Source organism: Molossus molossus, unplaced genomic scaffold, assembly GCF_014108415.1.
Source record: "Molossus molossus isolate mMolMol1 unplaced genomic scaffold, mMolMol1.p scaffold_m16_p_4, whole genome shotgun sequence".
Classification (NCBI taxonomy): Eukaryota; Metazoa; Chordata; class Mammalia; order Chiroptera; family Molossidae; genus Molossus; species Molossus molossus.
Genome location: NW_023425377.1, coordinates 106,203,148 through 106,223,378, shown reverse-complemented (window position 1 = coordinate 106,223,378; position 20,231 = coordinate 106,203,148). Strand labels below are relative to the sequence as shown.

The 20,231-nt window shown below is 36.4% G+C and overlaps 1 protein-coding gene across 3 annotated transcripts in view; it reads right to left on the bottom strand.

Moving 5' to 3' along the window:
• The window catches only part of LRBA (LPS responsive beige-like anchor protein), a 622,710-nt gene that overhangs the window by 569,298 nt on the left and 33,181 nt on the right, over nucleotides 1-20,231 (bottom strand). The gene's annotated exons all lie outside the window — the stretch shown is intronic.

The following is a 20,231-nucleotide window of genomic DNA, read 5'->3' as shown; positions in this document are numbered from 1 at the left end:
TCTAATAAAATTTTAGCAAGTAGAACGCAGCAGTATATAAGAATCATATACCATGACAAAACAGATTTTATTTCAGGGATGCAACATTGTTTCAATATTCAAAAATCAATTAATGCACCCAACCACATTAATAGGCTAAAGGAGAATAAAATTATATGATCACATCAAGTGAAGCAAAAAAAATTTTTAAAAAAGCATTTAACTCATGATAAAAACTCAGAAGAATAGGAATAAAACTTTGGCCAGTTTGGCTCAGCGGTTAGAGTGTCAGTCCACAAACCGAAGGGTTATGGGTTCAATTCTCGGTCAAGGGCACATACCTGGGTTGTAGGTTCCATCTCTGGCCTGGGTTGAGGTTGTGCAGAAGGCAACCAATTGATGTGTTGCTCACACATCAATGTTTTTCTTTCTTTCTTTCTTTCTTTCTCTCTCCCCCTCCCTCCTTCTTGCCTCTTCTCTTCCTTCCTCCTTCCCTCTCTCTCTCTCTCCCTCCCTCTCTTCCTCCCTTCCATTCCATCTAAAAATCAATGGAAAAATATCCCTGGATGAGCATTAACAACAACAAAAAATAGGAGTAAAGGAAAACTTTGTCAACTTGATAAAAAGCATCTACTAAAATCCAGAACCATCATTATATTTAACAGTAAAAGACCAAATGCTGGCTCTTGCCCAGGAATCGAACCTGCAACCCTTTGGTCCTTGGGCCAACACTCTAACGGCTGAGCCAAACCAGCCAGGGCATAAAAAGTTTTATTTAAAAAAATTGCCCTGGCCGGTTTGGCTCAGCGGTTGGAGCGTCGGCCTGCGGTACAGAGAGACCCGGGTTCGGTTCCCGCTAAGGGCACGTACCTCGGTTGCAGTTTGTCCCTGGCCCTGGTTGGTCGTGCGGGTGGCAGCCACTCGATGTGTCCCTTCACGTTGATGTTTCTCTCTCTCTCTTCCTCTCTTTCCCTCCTGCTCTATCTGAACAAAAAATGGAAAAATGTCCTCGGGTGAGGATTAAAAAAATAAATAAATAAATAAATAAATAAATAAGTAAGTAACTGATATGAGCTGTGGTTTGTTCACAGAATTAATTGTTCCACTGATGAAAAACTATATTAACCTAGGCGAATCTCTCAATGGCAGGAAATAAAAGCCAAAATAAAGGGCAAGGAAAACCTCCTGAGCACAACTTCTGAAGCTACCTAAAGACATACAAGGCCCAAAGATATACAAGGAGAATCTTTAATTCTCCCTCCTCTCCCACTCAAGCCAAAAAAAAAGAAGTAGGTATATTTAATCACTTGCCCTACACCTAAAAAAAGGTTTGCCATATAATATACCAAAAAATTATTAAGTATATATTGATATCACAGAGTTTAACTATCTATCCTATTGACTCAGATCAAATCCTTGCATTCTAGAATAAATATGCAAATTTGAACCTTCAAACAGGAAATGAAATTTTCTAAATCCATTACATAACTTCAGATTCATGTGTGCAGTGAAGGCTAATAAATCATTTAAACCTTCATACACAGAACCTTTTTAAATTTGCATTTATCTACAGTAAATACTGCCATGTTCTTTAATAGCTTGCTAGTTCAATCTAGCAAACCAATGATTTATAGCAATGACATATTTTAAAAATCAGAAATCTGTCACTGCGTGACAACCAGTCAGAAGTCCACTGAACTTTTATTACTCGGAATCAAAACATCATAGGATATGAAAGAGATAGCAAAATGTCCTGTATTCCATAATCAAATCAATTATTCCAGTATTTTGAGTTTGAGTATATGTTTATATATAACTGTTTATAGAATCACATACACTTTAAGACCCTTATTACTTTAACAACCTAGCTCTATTATATTATCATTCCCTTGATGCTTTCAAACTATTTTAAAATACACTGTTAAATTTCACAATTTATAATATGAAGACTCTACAAATCCTATTTTGAGAAATAGCAAATTTTACAATATATCAAAAATCTATATTACTAATTTTCTCCACAAAGATGGACTTTTAAGAGCCTTATAATGATTTCATACCAACATTCTTTAATTTCATACCAATATTCTTATGTAGAGAGATTTATCAGATATGAAAAAGAAACTGTATTAACAATCTAAATATGTACTGTAACAGGCATCTGTTTTTGTCTGTGTCCTCACTCTTCCTCGAATGCCCATTCCATTCCTAGCATTCTTCGAGCATAAAGGCACAGTACTCACACCAGGCCATAGACAGGACACTTAACTCAAGCCTGGCACATATTGGTCACAGTGACTGAGCCAGGGTGAAAATACAACCTAAATCAGACCAATAAAAATCATTACAAAGATTGTTTTCTTAATTGGGAGGTGGAAAAGAAGGGTGTTTGGCCTTTTAGGTCAAAAGCTGAAACGGTATGTAAATTGGTAGCTTACAACAGATATCTTCCCTGGTATGTGTACAGAGAAACCAATCTACACCATAGATGGAGAAAGAATGTTCTGGTGGCATCAACTCCCTACTTCTAGCACCTGGCTCCAGAGCACCCTGGTTCTCGCAGTTTCATTCAATGATCAATCCTGGTCCTACAGACCAATCACTTCCCCTTATACTTCAGCTAGTTTGATGTAAGCTCGCTCTCTCACAAACAAAAAAATCCACACTAATTTCAAAAATGAGAATTAGCTCAATTGGGGTGCATCTACACAACTGTATAAAATGCAGCCATTTTTTCCAAGTGAAATTTTTCATTTTCATTCATACTTCTCTATCAACTACATAACTGTATTAAATGCCTTCTTTATATTTAAATATATATATATATATATATTTTGTTATACCCCTATACTACCTGAATAAAATCCATATATTGAATTTCATCCATTCTTTAAAAAAAAACTCATTGTCCTGGTCAGTTTGGCTCAGCAGTTAAGGGCTTCAGCCCTCACACCAAAGAGTTGAGGGTTTGATTCCAGTCAAGGGCATGTACCTCGGTTGTGGTTCAATCCCTGGCCCTCATCAGAACTGTGCAGGAGGCAACTAATCAATGTGTCTCTCTCACACCAATGTTACCCTCCCTCTCTCTCTCTCTCTCCCTCCCTCCCACGCTCTCTGAAAATCAATGGAAAAATATCCTCGGGTGAGGATTAAATATATATATATATATATTTTTTTTTTTAATCTCAAAAATCTGAATGTGTCTCATAATCAATGGCATCATAAATTAAAATTGGCAAATTTTTCTTAACACTGAATAAAATAATGGCAAAGGTACAACTGTTAACATCTTAGATCTGATAAAATGCAACAAGACTGATCAAGAAACAACAAAAAGTTACATAGTAATGATGTATTCTAGAACTGCATACCTGAAACCCACAATTTTATTAACCAATGTCACCCCAAAAAATTAAATTTAAAAAGAAAAAAAATAGTGCTCTAAACAAAATAAAGGAGGAACAAAAATAATTTAAAATATGCTTTTCAATATATAAATCCTTGTAAATGGTCCTTTTATGTGAAGATGCTTTGTGTGTCCTCGCCTAATGAATCAGTAACGTTGAGTCCTAAAAATAATGTCCACCATATTTGAGTAATCATTGCAGAATTTATCTTCTAGAATTTAAGAACCACTCGCTTATCGAAATTTGATGCCAGGTTTTTCTTTTTCCACTGTACAATTCCTCCCTACTTGAAATAACTGACGGATTGAGGCAGTCAAGCATAGCATCGTCCTGCCACTTACTTAAGAGCAATTCCTTGCCTGATCACCTATGGCCGGCTATTTGTACCGTCTTCTTTTCACTAAAGAGGGAGTCTGGCCAGGAACACACCCAGAAAATCACTTCTGACTTTGGGGAGATTTCTTATATTCAATTGCTTACTGAAATGCACAATTTGGGTGCTACATTCTTCTTAGATTTTGCTAAGATATTTTTCATTAAGTCTTTAAATAAATTTAGAGGGCTGCTATCTTATCATTTTCAATAAATTTGTTGCTTATGGTTAAAAAATTTTTAATTACAAAAAATATAAAAAAATAACAAATCCCTGTAAATATCACCTACATAAAGAATCTATATGGCCCTGGCTGGTTTGGCTCAGCAGTTAGAGAGTCGGCTGGCAGACCCGAAATTCCCAGGTTCGATTCCCGCTAAGGGCACGTACCTTGGTTGTGGTTTGTCCCGGCCCCGATTGGGGTTGTGCGGGTGGCAATCACTCGATGTATCTCTCTCACATCGATGTTTCTCTCTCTCTCTTCCTCCCTCTCTCCCTCCCACTCTATCTGAAGATACATGCAAAAATGTCCTCAGGTGAGGATTAAAAACAAACAAAAACAAAATCTATATGAATGTATATGCCAATAGTGAAGCACACTGATTAAGAAGTGTATTGGATATTCATATACTATTGTAGTCAAACTAGACATGATTCTTAATTCTTGGTAAAGTTCTAAATAAAACAAATTTCGAACAGAAAATCAATTTTAAAAAAAAACACTTGTACTGCGCTTTAGACAAAATGAACCTAATGGACAGACACAGAATATTCCTTCTATCCAACAGCAGCACAATACACATTTTTCTCAAACACACACAGAACATTCTCCAGGACAGACCATATGTTAGGCCACAAAACAAGTCTTAAAAAATTTAAGAAGTCTAAAATCATATCAACTATCTTTTCCAGCAAATCAATCATAAGTGGAAAAGTGGAAAATTAACAAATATGTGTAGACTGTACAACACACTCCTGAAAAACCAATAATTTAAAGAAGAAATCAAAGGGAACTGAAAAAATATCTAGAAACAAACAAAAATGGGAACAATATTCTAAAACTTAAAGAATGTAGCTTAAGCAGTTCTAAGAAGTTTATAGCACTAAATATCTACATTAAGGAAATAGAAATATCTCTAATATGCAACCTACCTTTATACCTCATAGAATCAGAAAAAAAACAAACTAAGTCAAAGTTAGTAGAAAAAGGAGATAACAAAGATCAGAGCAGAAAGAAATGCAATGGAGGCTAGAAAGACAAAAGAAGAAAAAAAATCAATGAAACTAAGAGCTGATTTTTTTAAAAAGATAAATATTGACAAACCTTTAGCTTGACTAAGAAAAAAAAAGTCTGAAAAACCTTTAGCTTGACTAAAAAAAAAAGTCCCAAATAAATAAAATCAGAAATCAAAGACAAGACATTACAATTGATACCACAAAAATAAATACAAAGAACCATAAGAGACTACTATGAACATAAATCAGATAACCTAAAGAAATAGATAAATTCTTAGAAACATACAGCCTACCAAGACTGAATCATGAAGATATAGATAATCTGAACAAACCAATAACAAGTAAGGAGACTGAGTCAGTCCTCAAAAATCTCTCAACAAACAAAAGCCCAGGACCAGAGGGCTTCACTGGTAAATTCTACCAAACATTTAATGACAAATTAATACTTGTCCTTCTCAAACTCTTCCAAAAATTGAAGAGGGGGAACACTTCCAAACTTATTTATGAGGCCACCATTACCAAAGCTAGACAAGGACACTACAAGAAAAGAAAATTACAGGCCAGTGTCCCTGATAAACAGAAACATAAAAATCCTGAACAAAATACTAGTAAATTGAATTCAACAGCACATTAAAAGGATTATACATCATGATTAGGTGGGATTTATACCAAAGATGCAAACATAGTTCAACATATACAAATCAATAAATGTGACACACTGCACCAACAAAATGAATAAAAATTATACAATCATCTAAACAGATACAAAAAAAGCATTTGACAAAATTCAACATCCTTTCATGATAAAAACTCTAAGGTACAGAAGGAGTGTACCTCAACATAGGAAAAGCCATACACTTCAAGCTCACAGCTAACATCATAGTCAATGGTGAAAAGTTTTTTCTTTAAGATCAGGAACAAGACAAAGATGTCCACTTTCACCACTTTATTCAACATAGTAGTGGAAGGTCTAGACAGAGCAATTAGGCAAGACAAGGAAATAAGTGATACACAAATTGGAAAAGAAACAAATTTATCTCTGTTTGCAGATGACATGATCTTACAGAAAATTCTATAGACTCCCCCCACCCAAAAAAAAACTGTTAAAACTAATAAATGAATTCATTAAAGTAGCAGGATATAAAAATCAATGTACAAAAAATCAGTTGAATTTTTATACACTAACAACAAACTATCTGAAAAAGACATTAAGAAAATTCCATTTACAATAGCAAAAAATAAATAAATAACTAGGAATAAAATAAACCAAGAAGGTAAAGGACATATATAGTGGAAACATATAAAACATTGATGAAACAAATAAATTAAAATAAAAAAGATATCCCATATTTATGTATTAGAACAATTAATGTTGTTAAAATACACATCCTACCCAAAGCAATCTACAGATTCAATACAACTCCTATCAAAATCGCACTGGCATTTTTCACAGAAATAGAAAAAACAATCCTAAAATTCAAAATGAACCACAAAAATAGCCAAAGGATCTTAAGAAAAAAGAACAAAGCTGGAGACATCATACTTCCTGACTTCAAACTTCACTGCAGTCCACTACATACTGTAATCAAAACAGTATTGAACTGCCCTGGCTGGGATGCTGCCCTACCTGGTTACAGCATCATCCCCATACACCGAGGTTATGAGTTCCATCCCTGGTCAGGGCACATACAAGAGTAAAGTAATAAATGCACAAATAAGTAGAACAACAAATCAGTATTTCTCTCTCTCTCTCCCTTCCTCTCTCTCTGTAAAATCAATAAAAAAAATTGTTTTTTAAACAGTATGGAATTAGCATAAAAGTAGACACATAGACCTATGGAACAGAACAGAGTGCCCACAAATAAATCCTTGCATATACAGTCAAGTGATTTCAACAAAGGTGCCAAAATACGTAATGGGCAAAGGATAGTCTCTTTGACAAACAGTGCTGGGAAAACTGGATAGTACATGCTGAAATTGAACCCATATCACACACAATACACAAAAATAAACACCAAATGGACTTAATACTTAAGCATTAGGACTTAATACCACAAAATTCCTAGAAGAAAACCTAGGGGAAATGTTGCTCCCAAAACACTAATCCAAAAGAATATATGTACCCCTATGTTCATTGCAGTGTTATTTAGAGTAGCCAAGACTTGGAAGCAGCCCAAGTGCCCATCAGTAGATGAGGGGGTAAAAAGCTGTGGTACATTTACATTATGGAATACCACTTGACCATTGAAAAAAAAAGGAAATATTACCCTTTGCAACAGCATGGATGAACCTGGAGAGCACTATTCTAAGTGAAATAAGCAAGTCAGAGAAAGACAAGTAACATATGATTTCACTCATAGGCGGAATCTAATGAACAAAATTAACAAACAATCAAAATAGAAACAGACTCTGATAGAGAACAGACTGACAGCTGTCAGAAAGGAGGAGGGCTGCTGTGACTGGGTGAAAAAGGTGAAGAAATTAAGGGGGGCGGGGGGGGGACTCACAGGCACAGACAACAGTCAGCATGGTGGTTACCACAGGGAAAAGAGGGTGGGGAAAGGTAGGAGAGGATCAAGTGGGGGATAAATGGTGATAGAAGGAGACTTGACTTGGCATGGTGAACACACTACAATATACAGATGATGTATCATAGAAATGTACACCTGAAACCTATATTGTTTTATTAACCAATTTCACCCCAATAAATCCAATTTTAAAAAAGCTCCTTGACATTGGTCTTAGCAATAATATTTTGGATTTGACATCAAAAGCATAGGCAACAAAAGGAAAAATAAGCATGAAAAACTACATCAACTAAAAAGTTTCTGCACAGCAAGGGGAATAATCAACAAAATGAAAAGGCAATCTACAGAATGGAAGAAAATATTTGCAAACCATGTATCAGATAAGAAATTTCCAAAATACATAAGAAACTTCTACACTAAACAATCAAAATAATCTGATTAACTGGTTTTGCTCACCGGTTAGAGCATTGGCCTGCGGACCAAAGAGTCACGGGTTCCATTCTGGCCAGGGGCAGGTACCTCAGTTACGGGTTCGTTGCCAACCCTGGTCGGGGTCATGTGGAAGGCAGCCAGACTATGTATCTTTCTCACATCGATATTTCTCTTTCTCTCTCTCACTCTCTCTTCCTCCCTCTCCCCCTCCCTCCCTCCCTTCTGCCTAGAGATAAATAGAAAAATATCATCGGTGAGGATTAAAAAAAAAAAGGATAAAGACTTGAATGACATTTCTCCAAAGAAAACATATAAATGATCAACAGTTATATGAAAAGATCTCAAGTCACTAACCATCAGGGAAATGCAAATCAAAAGCATAAAGAGATAATCACTTTACACCTTTAAAAATACTACTGTCCAAAAAAAAAAAAGACACACATACTGGCAAGGATGTGCAGAAACTAGAACCCTGTACACTGAGGAGGGAAAATGATGCAGCTACTATGGACAACAGTGCAGAAGTTCCTCAAAAATTAAACAGAATTACTATATGATCTACCAATCTCACTTATGGGCACTTATCCAAAAGAACTGAAATCAGATTGTCTAAGAAATACAATAGTCCCCCTTACTCAGAAGGGATATGTTCCATGACCCCATGGATGCCTGCAATGACAGTTAGTACTGAATGATATACATTTTTTCCTATACATACCTAAGAAAAAGTTTAATTTACAAATTGGGCACAGTAAGAGATTAACAACCACCACTAATAAAATAGAAAAATTATAACAAAAGTTATGTGAATGTGGTCTCTCAAAATATTGTACTATACTTACCCTTTTTCTTCTTGTGATGAACTGAGAAGATATAGGCCCTATGAGATGAGGTGAGGTGAATGACACAGGGATTATGACACAGCTTTAGGCTAATATAAGGGTTCCTTAAACACAAGCACTGCAATACCACAATAGTTAATCTGATAACCAAAATGGCTACTAACAGACAGACAGGTAGATTATATAACATAGACATGCTGGACAAGTGCATGATACACATCCCAGGTGGGATGGCACAAGATTTCATCACACTAATCAGAAGAGCACACAATTTAAAACTTATGAACTATTTATTTCTGAAATTTTCCATTTAATATTTCAGAACCCAGTTCACCCTAGGTAACTGAAACTGTAGAAAGCAAAACTATGAATAAGAGGAGGCTACTACATTAGCACTCAATGTCCTTTTCAGCACTATTCAAATAGTCAAGATGTGGAAACAATCTAAATGTCCATCAATGGATGAATGGATAAAGACAATGTGGTATATAAATACAATGGAATATAATTCAGCCTTTAAAAAAAGGGTAATTCTGTAACATGTGAAAACATGAAGGAAAAACATGAGGACACTATGCTAGGTAAAATAAGGCTGTCACAGAAAGACAAATACTGAATGACTCCACTTATAGGAAGTACCTAAAACAGTCATTCATAGAATCAGGGAGTAAAATAGTGGTTGCCAGGAACTACAGGGAAATGGGTAGTTGCTAATGATGGGTTTAAAGTCTCAATTATGTAAGATAAGTTCTAGAGATCTGCTATACAACATCGTGCTTATGATACTATATTTTACACTGAAAAAAATGGTAAGAGGGTAGCTCTCATGTTGAGTGTTCTTACCACAATAAATTAAATTTTAAAAATAAGTAAAAATGAAAAATAACCATATGTGGCTTAAACATTAAAATATTCTGAGACCACTTTTTTCAATTATGCACATGTAAACTTGAAAACTGATATTTAAAAAGAGGTGAAACAGCCCTGGCCAGTTTTGCTCAGTGGTTAGAGCATCGGCCTGTGGTCCAGAGAGACCTGGCGTTGGTTCCTGCTAAGGGCACCTCAGTTGCAGTTTTTCCCAGGCCCTGATTGGGTCGTGTGGGTGGCAGCCACTTGATGTGTCCCTTTCACATCGATGTTTCTCTCTCTCTCTCTCTTCCTCTCTCTCCCTCCCACTCTATCTGAACAAAAAAATGAAAAAATGTCCTCGGGTGAGGATAAAAAAATAAATAAAAATAAAAAATAAAAAGAGGTGAAACATAAATATTTTATATTTATTTATAAAAACCTAAAGAAAATTCAAAGGATATTATTAAAGATGCTAATAAAAGTCATTGGTCAGGTTTTCTTTAGCAGTAACTGAAGTTGGTGTGAGAGATGACTTGGCAGGGATAAGGTATACTGACAACACGGGGACAGAGATGGAAGATGTATCATTATATTCATTTTTTACTTTCAAAATTCTAATGTCTTAGCTATAAAAATATTAAACAAAGACAAAAAAAGTCACATATTTGATAGCCTGAAAATTTTGAAAAGACACCATCCCACATATCACTAACACTGGATCAGATACTACAACCAACTGACATGTATCAATAAATATGGTCTTCAACATATGCTCCATCTTCATTTTCTGTTTCATCTGAGCATTATGTGGAGTATTTTGGTCCCAAAGAAAGGGAAAAGCAATATGGATAGAGACTGTCACAGAAGATGAGTAGGGAAAGAAAATTTAATGAATCAGCTCTTACAAGATAAAGGCTTTAAAAGTAAAATATCCAACTGGTGTTTTTGTAGCTCATTCTCAGAAGTGCTAAGCCTTTCTTTGCCCTTATGTTGATGTTTCGGTCTTAATTGTTCAAATTGGCAAACCAGCAAATCAAGATTCTTCTAGATAGTTTAACACACAAAACCAAGAAGGTAAACTGTGCTAGAAGTTGAAGTATTTAGCAGAAGTAACAGGTTTTCCCAGAACACCACATAAAAACCCAAATAAACTGTATTTCCCAAAACATCTATTACTGTGTGTTTCTATCAGCATGAACAAATGGAGGCACAAAGAACAAGGTTAAAATAAGACAGCTTTGCTAAGAGTTAATATTTAAATGATTCCCTCAGTATCTTGCCATCAGAAATCCCAGGCTGAGGCCAGAGACCAGCTCATGGCCTTGAAATCTAAACAACATAGAAACATAAGCCTTCACCTAGCTCCTATTAGTTATTTGAGATCTACTATTCACTTACTAAAACTAAAATATTGACTACATAATAATTTTTAGTAAAATTGATTTGGATGAATAGAAGTTAAAATCAGTAATATACTAAGTACATAAAAAATTTTCTCACTGAAAAATAATTCCAATTAGTTAAGAATATCATGTCATTACCACTATATCAAGCTTTTCAAGAGCATTTTAACCATGTATAAACCAGCTACAAAAATCACCATAGCTCCTCATTACATACAAAATAAATTTCCAGTTGTGGGGTAGGCCAGTCACTAGGCCTACCCTGCAAAATCTCAAAAAGCCTCTCCTTCCATCTTGTCCCCAGACAATCTTACTGATTCAGCCAATTACACCAAGAAGCAGCTTTAAAATTCTACTTCCTTGTCTTGCTCTCCCTTCCTAAAATTCAAAGTTTAGCTCAATTCTCTCCTCTACAAAAAAAGACATTTCCACATAAAACCAAAAAGGAAGTAGTGCTTCCCCACTCTGAATTATTCAAGCTTTGTCTATTGCAAGGCATAAACATTTCACACTTGTACTGCCTTGGATTACATGTTAGCTATCTTTACATGACTCTTGTCTCCACTACTGAAAAGGAAAATTGTAGAAAGAACTATGTGGTAGGCATTATTTTCAAAGATTCTAACAGTCCTATAAGGTTGGTACTGGAAATTCCACTTTACAAGTACAAAAACTAGATCAGAATGATTATATAGCTTGACCAAAATCACAAACCTAAGGAGTGACAGAGTTAGGAGTCAAGATGAAGTCTGTCTGATTCTGATGCCATGCAAGATACTGTCTCTACACACACACACACACACACACACACACACACAACTGTTATAAAGCTCTGCAGCATATAGCATATTTTCAAAGTATGCTCACTTAATTCATTTTTGTAGCAAACTTAAAAGTGATGTAGTAGTTATAGTTACTACCACCTTTCTTTAGGAAGCACTGCTTTCCTATTCCCTTCCTCTGGTTCTTTGGAGAACTCTTTCCTTACTTTATACGGTCCTTGTAGATGTGATGAGCTTTGCAGAGTAGCATGAGATACAGCCTAGGCAATCAGAATACCACATACTATCAGCTATAGTGATTGTTTCGGTGGTAGGTCCATGATGTAAGTCAGGCCAATCAGAGTCCTTCAGGGGTCTGAACCTCCTTCATGAAGTTATCTCTGAACAGTTCTTTCTAACTCAGGCTATATTCACCTTTCCAAACTCAATACCAAACAAACTTGTTAAAAACTCAATAATTGCCAAAGGAATAGTTGGCACAAGGGTAACAATCCAGAAATAAAATTGATTCCTCATGTTTTACTAAAATCAATATCCAAAAATTAAAGTCAGAGAACTAGCAGAATGCTTTCAGTTTATAGTACCTAGATAACAAACACCATTCTCTTTCTAATCATAAAGTATACTGAAATTTATTTAGGCATTCGAAGTGATATGTATAGAACCAACCTTTGCAATAGCTGAGCCAAACCAGCCAGGGCTGCAATAGCTTTTAAAAGCCAGGGTACTTAGTAAAGGATTGATAATAAAACTCATGTTTAAGATTTCAAATTTTGTACATATATCTTAAAAATTTAGCAAATAGTTTAAATAACATTTAAGTCAGTATTCAGATACGTTCAACAAATATCAAGGCAAGAGCTAAAAAATGATTCTCAATGACAAGTATAAAATATACACTGTAGAAGAGCTAAATAGAAGGAAAGTCTCAAACTGGGGGGGGGGGGGGGGGGGGGATAAAATACATCAGTATTTAACAAGATGAACCAGGAGTTTAGATAGGGTTGGCAACTCTAAAAGTAACATAAACTGGCCCTTTCTTGTAGTCACTAACAGATTTTCTGTTTTTTAAAAAAGTCATAAGAAATGCAAAAAAATAAACACACAGAAAGTTTCACATTTTCTCTAACGTTGTGCATTTAAAAATTAAAGGCACTTCCCATTCAAAGAAAAACAAGTACTTAAGACAAAAGCAATTTCTTGCTAGCTTCTCTGCCTCCTTGAGTAAAAAAGAAGTTCATATTCTAAAGCAATCAGGTGGTTTATACTAGCTTGACTACCTGATACCAAACAATGCAGTTATTTCCTACCTGAAATTTCATCCAATGGCAACATACCCTCACGGAGGCGCTTCAGTGTCTCATTTTCTCTGGGTTCAGATTACATGGACTCACTTTCTGTAAGTTAATAGTTTGATCAAGTATCTTCTTATGGTGTTTGGAGTGGCAAACTTAGAGGACAAATATTGTAATTTTTAAAAATGTATCAGGTCTAATCTTTTTGTTCTACATTAGTGTTTCAAAAGAAGCAAAATGTGCCCTGACTGGTTTGGCTCAGCGATTAGAGCGTCAGGAAGCGGTCCAGAGAGACCCAGGTTTGGTTCCCGCTAAGGGCACGTACCTCAGTTGCAGTCTGTCCCTGGCCCTAGTTGGTCGTGCGGGTGGCAGTCATGTGTCCCTTTCACATCGATGTTTCTCTCTCTCTCTCTTCCTCTCTCTCCCTCCCACTCTATCTGAACAAAGAAATAGAAAAATGTCCTCAGATGAGGATTAAAAAAAAAAAAAAAAAAAAGACGCAAATTGTATGAAATCAATACTTTTTATAATGCACTTAAAACCTCTCATAGGAGAAACATCTGTAACAAAAATAAAATTGCCCTGGCCGGTTTGGTTCAGTGGTTAGAGCGTAGGCCTGTGGTCCAGAGAGACCCGGGTTCGGTTCCCGCTAAGGGCATGTACCTTGGTTGCAGTTTGCCCCCAGCCCTGGTTGGTCATGCGGGTGGCAGCCACTCGATGTGTCCCTTTCACGTCGATGTTTCTCTCTCTCTCTCTCTCTCCCTCTCCCCCTCACCCCCCACTCTATCTGAACAAAAAATGGAAAAATGTCCTCAGGTGAGGATAAAAAAAAATTAAATTAAATTAAAAAAAAAAACAAAAAAACCTCTCATAACTCTGTTCTCATAACAGTTTGTGGTGATACATAAGATAAAAAGATGTCTGAATAAAAATTTGTACGAATTTTTGCCAAATAATCTATTACTCAATTCCCTTTAAAAAAACCAACTCGTTATTATGAAAAATGAAAAACAATGGTAAAGAATATAGCATTTACCCTGTCTTTTCCTGTAGATAACCAAATTGTTGATTTCACATAGTTCTAACAAAAAATAAAGTTTTACCAAACAAAAAGTTCTTCATATTAGAAAATTCCAGTTAATGAATGCAGAAAATGATAGAATTAAAACATCACTGTTGCCCGGCCAATGTGGCTCAGTGGTTGAGCTTCAACCCATGCACCAAGAGGTCGCAGGTTCGATTTCTGGTCAGGGCACATGCCCAGGTTGTGGGCCAAATCCCCAGTGGGGGGCATGCAGGAAGTGGCCATTCAATATTCTCTCTCATCAATGTTTCTATCTCTTCCTCTCCTTTCCTCTCTCTAAAATCAATAAAGAAAAGAAAAATCCAAAAAATAAATAAAAATATAACATCACTGTTTGGAACCCCTGATGATATCATGGATTTAAGTTATGGCTGTTAATGACTGCTAACACCATTTGGTAAAAGGTAAAAGTTTCAAGGGAGCTTGAAAATACCTGCATCAAGCTAACAATACCTAAACCCACTGGATTAGTAATCTCACGCCCATGGACGCTAACATCACAGAGAGACTAGATTTATATGCTTTCTGATGGGATAAATAGTAAGTACACAGCCTGCCTACAAAAAAATTCTCACTAAAAACTTGAATCAGAATCTAATCAAGCCTTGATCAATTTACAGAAAATAATCCGGACTGAAAAATTCTACAGAAAAAAAAAAGAATGGATCAATCCTATAGAAAAAAGTAAATAGCAAGAAAAAGGGAGGTGAGGGGAACCTCAACACTGAAAAAGATTTGAGACATGTACACCAAATGAATTGCAAACACAGTATTTGACTCACAATTCAAATAATCCAACTACACTAACAGTAACAAACTAATAGACCATAAGGGAATTTTGAACTTTGATTACTTGATAAAAATTTAGGAATTACTGCCTGGCCAGGGTGGCTTAGTGGTTGAGCATCGACTCATGCACCAAGAGGTCTCTCTGGTTGGGTTCCTAGTCAGGGCACATGCCCAGGTTGTGGGTCTGATCCCGGGGGGCGGGGTGGGGGGGGGCATGTAGGAGGCGGCCAATTCATGTTCTCTCTCACTGATGTTTCTATCTCTGTCTCCCTCTCTATTCCTCTCTCTTAATATCAATAAAGAAAAAAAAATATTTTTTTTTAAATTTAGGAATTACTATGAATTGTTTTTAAGAATAATGCCCTGGCCAGTTTGGCTCAGCGGTTGGAGCACTGGCCTGCGGACCAGAGAGTCCTGGATTCAGTTCCCACTAGGGGCATATACCAAAAAAAAAAAAAAAAGAATAATACTGGTACAGGGGTTTGATGGATTTTTTTTTAAGTCTATCTTATAAAGGTACAATACTGACATATTTACAAATTAAAAGGGAAAACTCACATTACTGAATTAGATATGTTTATACCTGATGAGATGTATAAATACTAAAAGTTGATAATTAAATCAATTAAGGCCCTTATATTTTCTACCATTTTTAAGTTAAAATAAAAAGGAATGTGCTTGACAATATTAATTTAATGAAATTTAAACTTATATATTATCTCATATAATCCTTCAAATGAGAATTTAAAACTTCATTATCCAAAATAAAAGCAAAACTATATGTATCCTGCCCACATAGAAATCTGACAACTTGAATCAATCTTCAATAGCTCTCAATTAAAAATTAACCAGAAATGCTTTGAAGCATCAGCAATGAAGTTTACACAAGCAAAACACAAAAATCACTGCAAATGAAATCTATCAACAAGCATTAATCAAGAAACAACTATGCACACGATCAAATATAAGATGCACTCATTGATAATAGCTAATATTCATGTTCCATGGCAAAATTAACAATGAGACAGATGCAAAGTACTACAAAAAACTCAGAGAACTAACAACATATAATTGATTACTCACAGTATAGCAATGGCATAAATTTTAAGTGTCTTGAGTACCAACCAACTTGAAAAAACTGAAGACAAACCATACCTCAATCAATTTTGTGTTCCCCGAATCTATCTGGTAGTGAATGATCAAAAAAAGATACTTGAATAACTGTAAAAATGCATATACTTATACAATCTTATAGTAAAACTGATACACCATCATGAGATTATGTACTAATACAAGCCTTCTGGAATGACATATAGTTATAAAATCCTCAAAAATGTTAGGGAAAAATTCACGCCATTTAATCCAGCAATTGGACTTCTAGAAATCTATCCCAATAAACCAAATATTTAAGCACTTTTTACTCACTAGTTAAGTTACAGTATAATTTGTAACAAACAACTTAGATATCTCACAGTGGTGGCAATGCAATGTGTCAGCTTGGGCAGGCTGAACTGTATTTCCCAGAATCCCTTTCCTATAAAAATGTAGTGAAGCCAGTTCACATGAGAAATTTTTGTGGGCAATATGAATGGTGAAAATCAGGCAGCAGCCATTTTGTAGCTCACACACATTTTCATTTATCTGATGGCAGGGCCTACCACTGCATCCCCTCCCCTAAATTTTCTTTCAGCTTCTTACACTTCAGGGCCAGATGTCTGTATTAAGTGCCACAACATAGGAACCCAGCTCCTGCAGGAGATTCATAGCATCAAAGTCAGAGGCAACCAATAAGACCTGACATGAGTTTTAGTCTGTCCTTCTGGGGCCCAACCCATACTTGTAGACTTCAGCTTATTCTTTTTTTTTTTTTAATTTGTTTTCAGTGATTTTTTAGAGCGAGCGAGAGAGAGAGAGAGAGAGAGAGAAACATTGATGAGAGAGAAACATCAATCAGCTGCCTCCTGCATGCACCCCCACCAGAGACCAAGCCACAACCAGGAAGGGTAACCCAACCGGTAATCGAACCAGTGACCTCTTGGTGGATGGGATGACACTCAATCCACTGAGCTACACCGGCCAGGCTCCAGCTTATTCTTGCTCTCCTCCACTTTACATCCATCTTCTCTTCCTGAATGCCTGCCTCATGAACTTCAAACTCCACAATCGGACATGTAGACAAGAGCCTTATAGACACTGTTTAACCACCTCCTACAATTATGTAGAGTCAAATTCTTAAACAAATTCACATTTAGAAGGTATTTGTGGGTGAGGCTTTTGTCTAATAACATGAACCCCAAGAGGATTCTCAGGGAACCCACGAAGTTAATAAAAGAGATATATATGCAGAAACATGGTCAGCTTGGACTGAGGAAGCCAGAGACAGGACAGATGAGGAGAGGAACTGGACCTCCAGAATTCTACTGGAAGGGAGCAAGCTGAGACTTCTGCTCAGTTGTACAGATATGGCATCTTTCTGAAAAAAGGAAACATGAATCAGATGCCAGAACAAAAACCTAGACGGCAAACCAAGGGACCTGGAAAATCACTCCCAGCTTAAGACCTGAGGAACTTTCAACATTTGCCTGGCTGGATTCCAGAGCTACTATAGACTAGTGGCTCTGTGTGCTCCCCACTTTTTAAACAGCAATGTGGATAACAGTTATTCAATGCCAGTCCACCATGATATGTTGGAATGGGGCAGGGGAACAGATTACTTGTCTCTAGTTTGAAAGGTTTATATAGCTGTCCACAAAAAGCTTTACCTAACAAAGTATAAAACTAAGGAGTCTTATTCATACTTGGAATTGAACTACATGGTGAGATTCTGGACTTTTTTGAGATACTGTAATGGTATGAGATAAAATGTGTGTTTGTTTTAAACCTCTATATTTGGGGTTAATTTGTTATGCAACACAAATCTGTTTAATTGTTACATTAAAAATAATTGGACTTGCCCGGACAGTGTGGCACAGTGGTTAAGCATCAACCCATGCACCAAGAGGTCGCCTGTTTGATTCCTAGTCAGAGTACATGCCCAGGTTGTGGGCCTGATCCTCAGTGGAGGACATGCAGGAGGCGGTTGGTTGGTCAATGTTCTCTTTCATCAATGTTTCTATCTCTCTCTCCCTCTACCTTCCTCTTTAAAATCAACAAAGAAAAATTATTTTAAAAAATAAATAACTGGACAACGCATCTCCCACTGACCATGACAGAGTAACTGATACTGTATTTAACCTTTCACCATAAACAACTAGAAAACTAAACAAGATATATATAAAAGCAACTACTTTCAGCCCTGGCCGGTTTGGTTCAGCGGTTAGAGCATCAGCCCGTGGACCAGTGAGTCGCAGGTTTGATTCCAGTCAAGTGCACATACCTCGGTTGTGGTTAATCCCCGGCCCTGGTTGGAGTTGTGCAGGAGAAAATCAATCAGTGTGTCCCCCCATGTCGATCTCTCGATCTCTCTCTCTCTCTCTCTCTCTCCATCTCTCCCACTCTATCTGAAGATTCCTTGGGTGAGGATTTTAAAAAAATAATAATAAATGCAGAATCCCCTGGCTCTTTAAAAAGATCACTAGTGTCCATCAGTAGACGAATGGATAAAAAAGCTGTGGTACATATACACAATAAAGTACTATGCAGCTGTAAGAAAGATCTCTTATCCTTTGAGACATGGAGGGACCTGGAAAATATTATCCTAAGCGAAACAAGCCAAACAGAGAAAGACAAGTATCATATGATCTCACTTATTTGTGGAATATAATGAATGTAACAGTCTGAAGAACAGGGTAGTTCCAGAGACGTGGAAGTAGGGTACAGACTGACAATTCCCAGAAGAGGGAGTATGCGGGAGAGATAAACCACAGAACTTATATGCATGTATGCATGACCAATGGACACAGACAACAGAGCTGAGGACACGGTAGGGAGGGAGGGGGAAGAGGGTGTCAATGGCGGGGAAAGGAGAAACATCTGTAACAAAAATAAATAAATAAATAAATAAATAAATAAATAAATAAATAAATAAATACAAAAGATCACTAAAAATAATCCTGGCTGGTATGGCTCAGTTGGTTGGAGCGTCAGCCCTTATACCAAAGGGTTGTGCGTTCAATTTCCAGTTGGGGTGTGTATGAAGGGCAACCAATGGATGTTCTCTCTCACATTGATGTTTCTCTCTTTCTTGTTCTCTCTTGCTGTCTTCCGCTCTTTCTAAAAGCAATGGACATCTCCTCAGCTGAGGATTAAAAAACTAAAAATTTTTTAAATCAAATCAAAGATCCAAATGTCAGACCTGAAACTACAGGGCAAAAGCTTCACAACGCTGGATTCGGCGATGATTTCTTAAACATGATACCAAAGGCACAGCCAACAAAAGAAAAAATAGACAAACTAGACTTCATGAAAGTTTTAAAATTTTGTGCATCAAAAGACACTATCAACAGAGTAAAACGGTAATGGAAAAAATAAAATTCAAACTAAATTTAAATTTAAAAAATGACATCATCAACAGAGTGAAATACACTATTAAACAGAGCAAACCATAGAATGGGACAAAATATTTAAGAGTCACATATCTAATAAGGGATTAATAGCTAGAATCTATAGAGAACACCTGAAACTCAAAACCAACCAACCCCAATAAAAAAACGGGCAAAAGACATTTCTCCAAAGAATATACAAATGGCCAACAAGTACCTGAAAGGTGTTCAATATGACTGATCACTAGGGAAATACAAATTAAAAGCATAATGATGTATCACCTCACACCCAGTAGTATGGCTACTATAAAAAAACAGGCCCTAGCCAGTTTAGCTCAGCAGTTAGAGGGATGTGAGTTCAATTCCCAGTCAAGGACACACACCTGGGTTGCAGTTCGGTCCCCACCCCTTGTCAGGGTCATGCAGGAGGCAACCAATCGATGTTTCTCTCTCTCTCTCTCTCTCTCTCTCTCTCTCTCTCTCCTTCCCTTCCATTCTATCTAAAAATCAATGGAAAAAATATCCTCAGGTGAGGATTAACAAAACAAACAAACCAAAAAACAGAAAATAAGAAGTGCTGGTGAGAATGTGGAGAAATTGGAACCCTTGTGCACTGTTGGGGAGAACAGAAAATGGCACAGCCAACTATGGGAACTAGTATGGCAGTTCTTCAAAAATATTAAAACAAGAGTCACCATATGATCTAGTAATTCCACTCCTGGATATATACCCAAAAGAACTGAAGATCTCA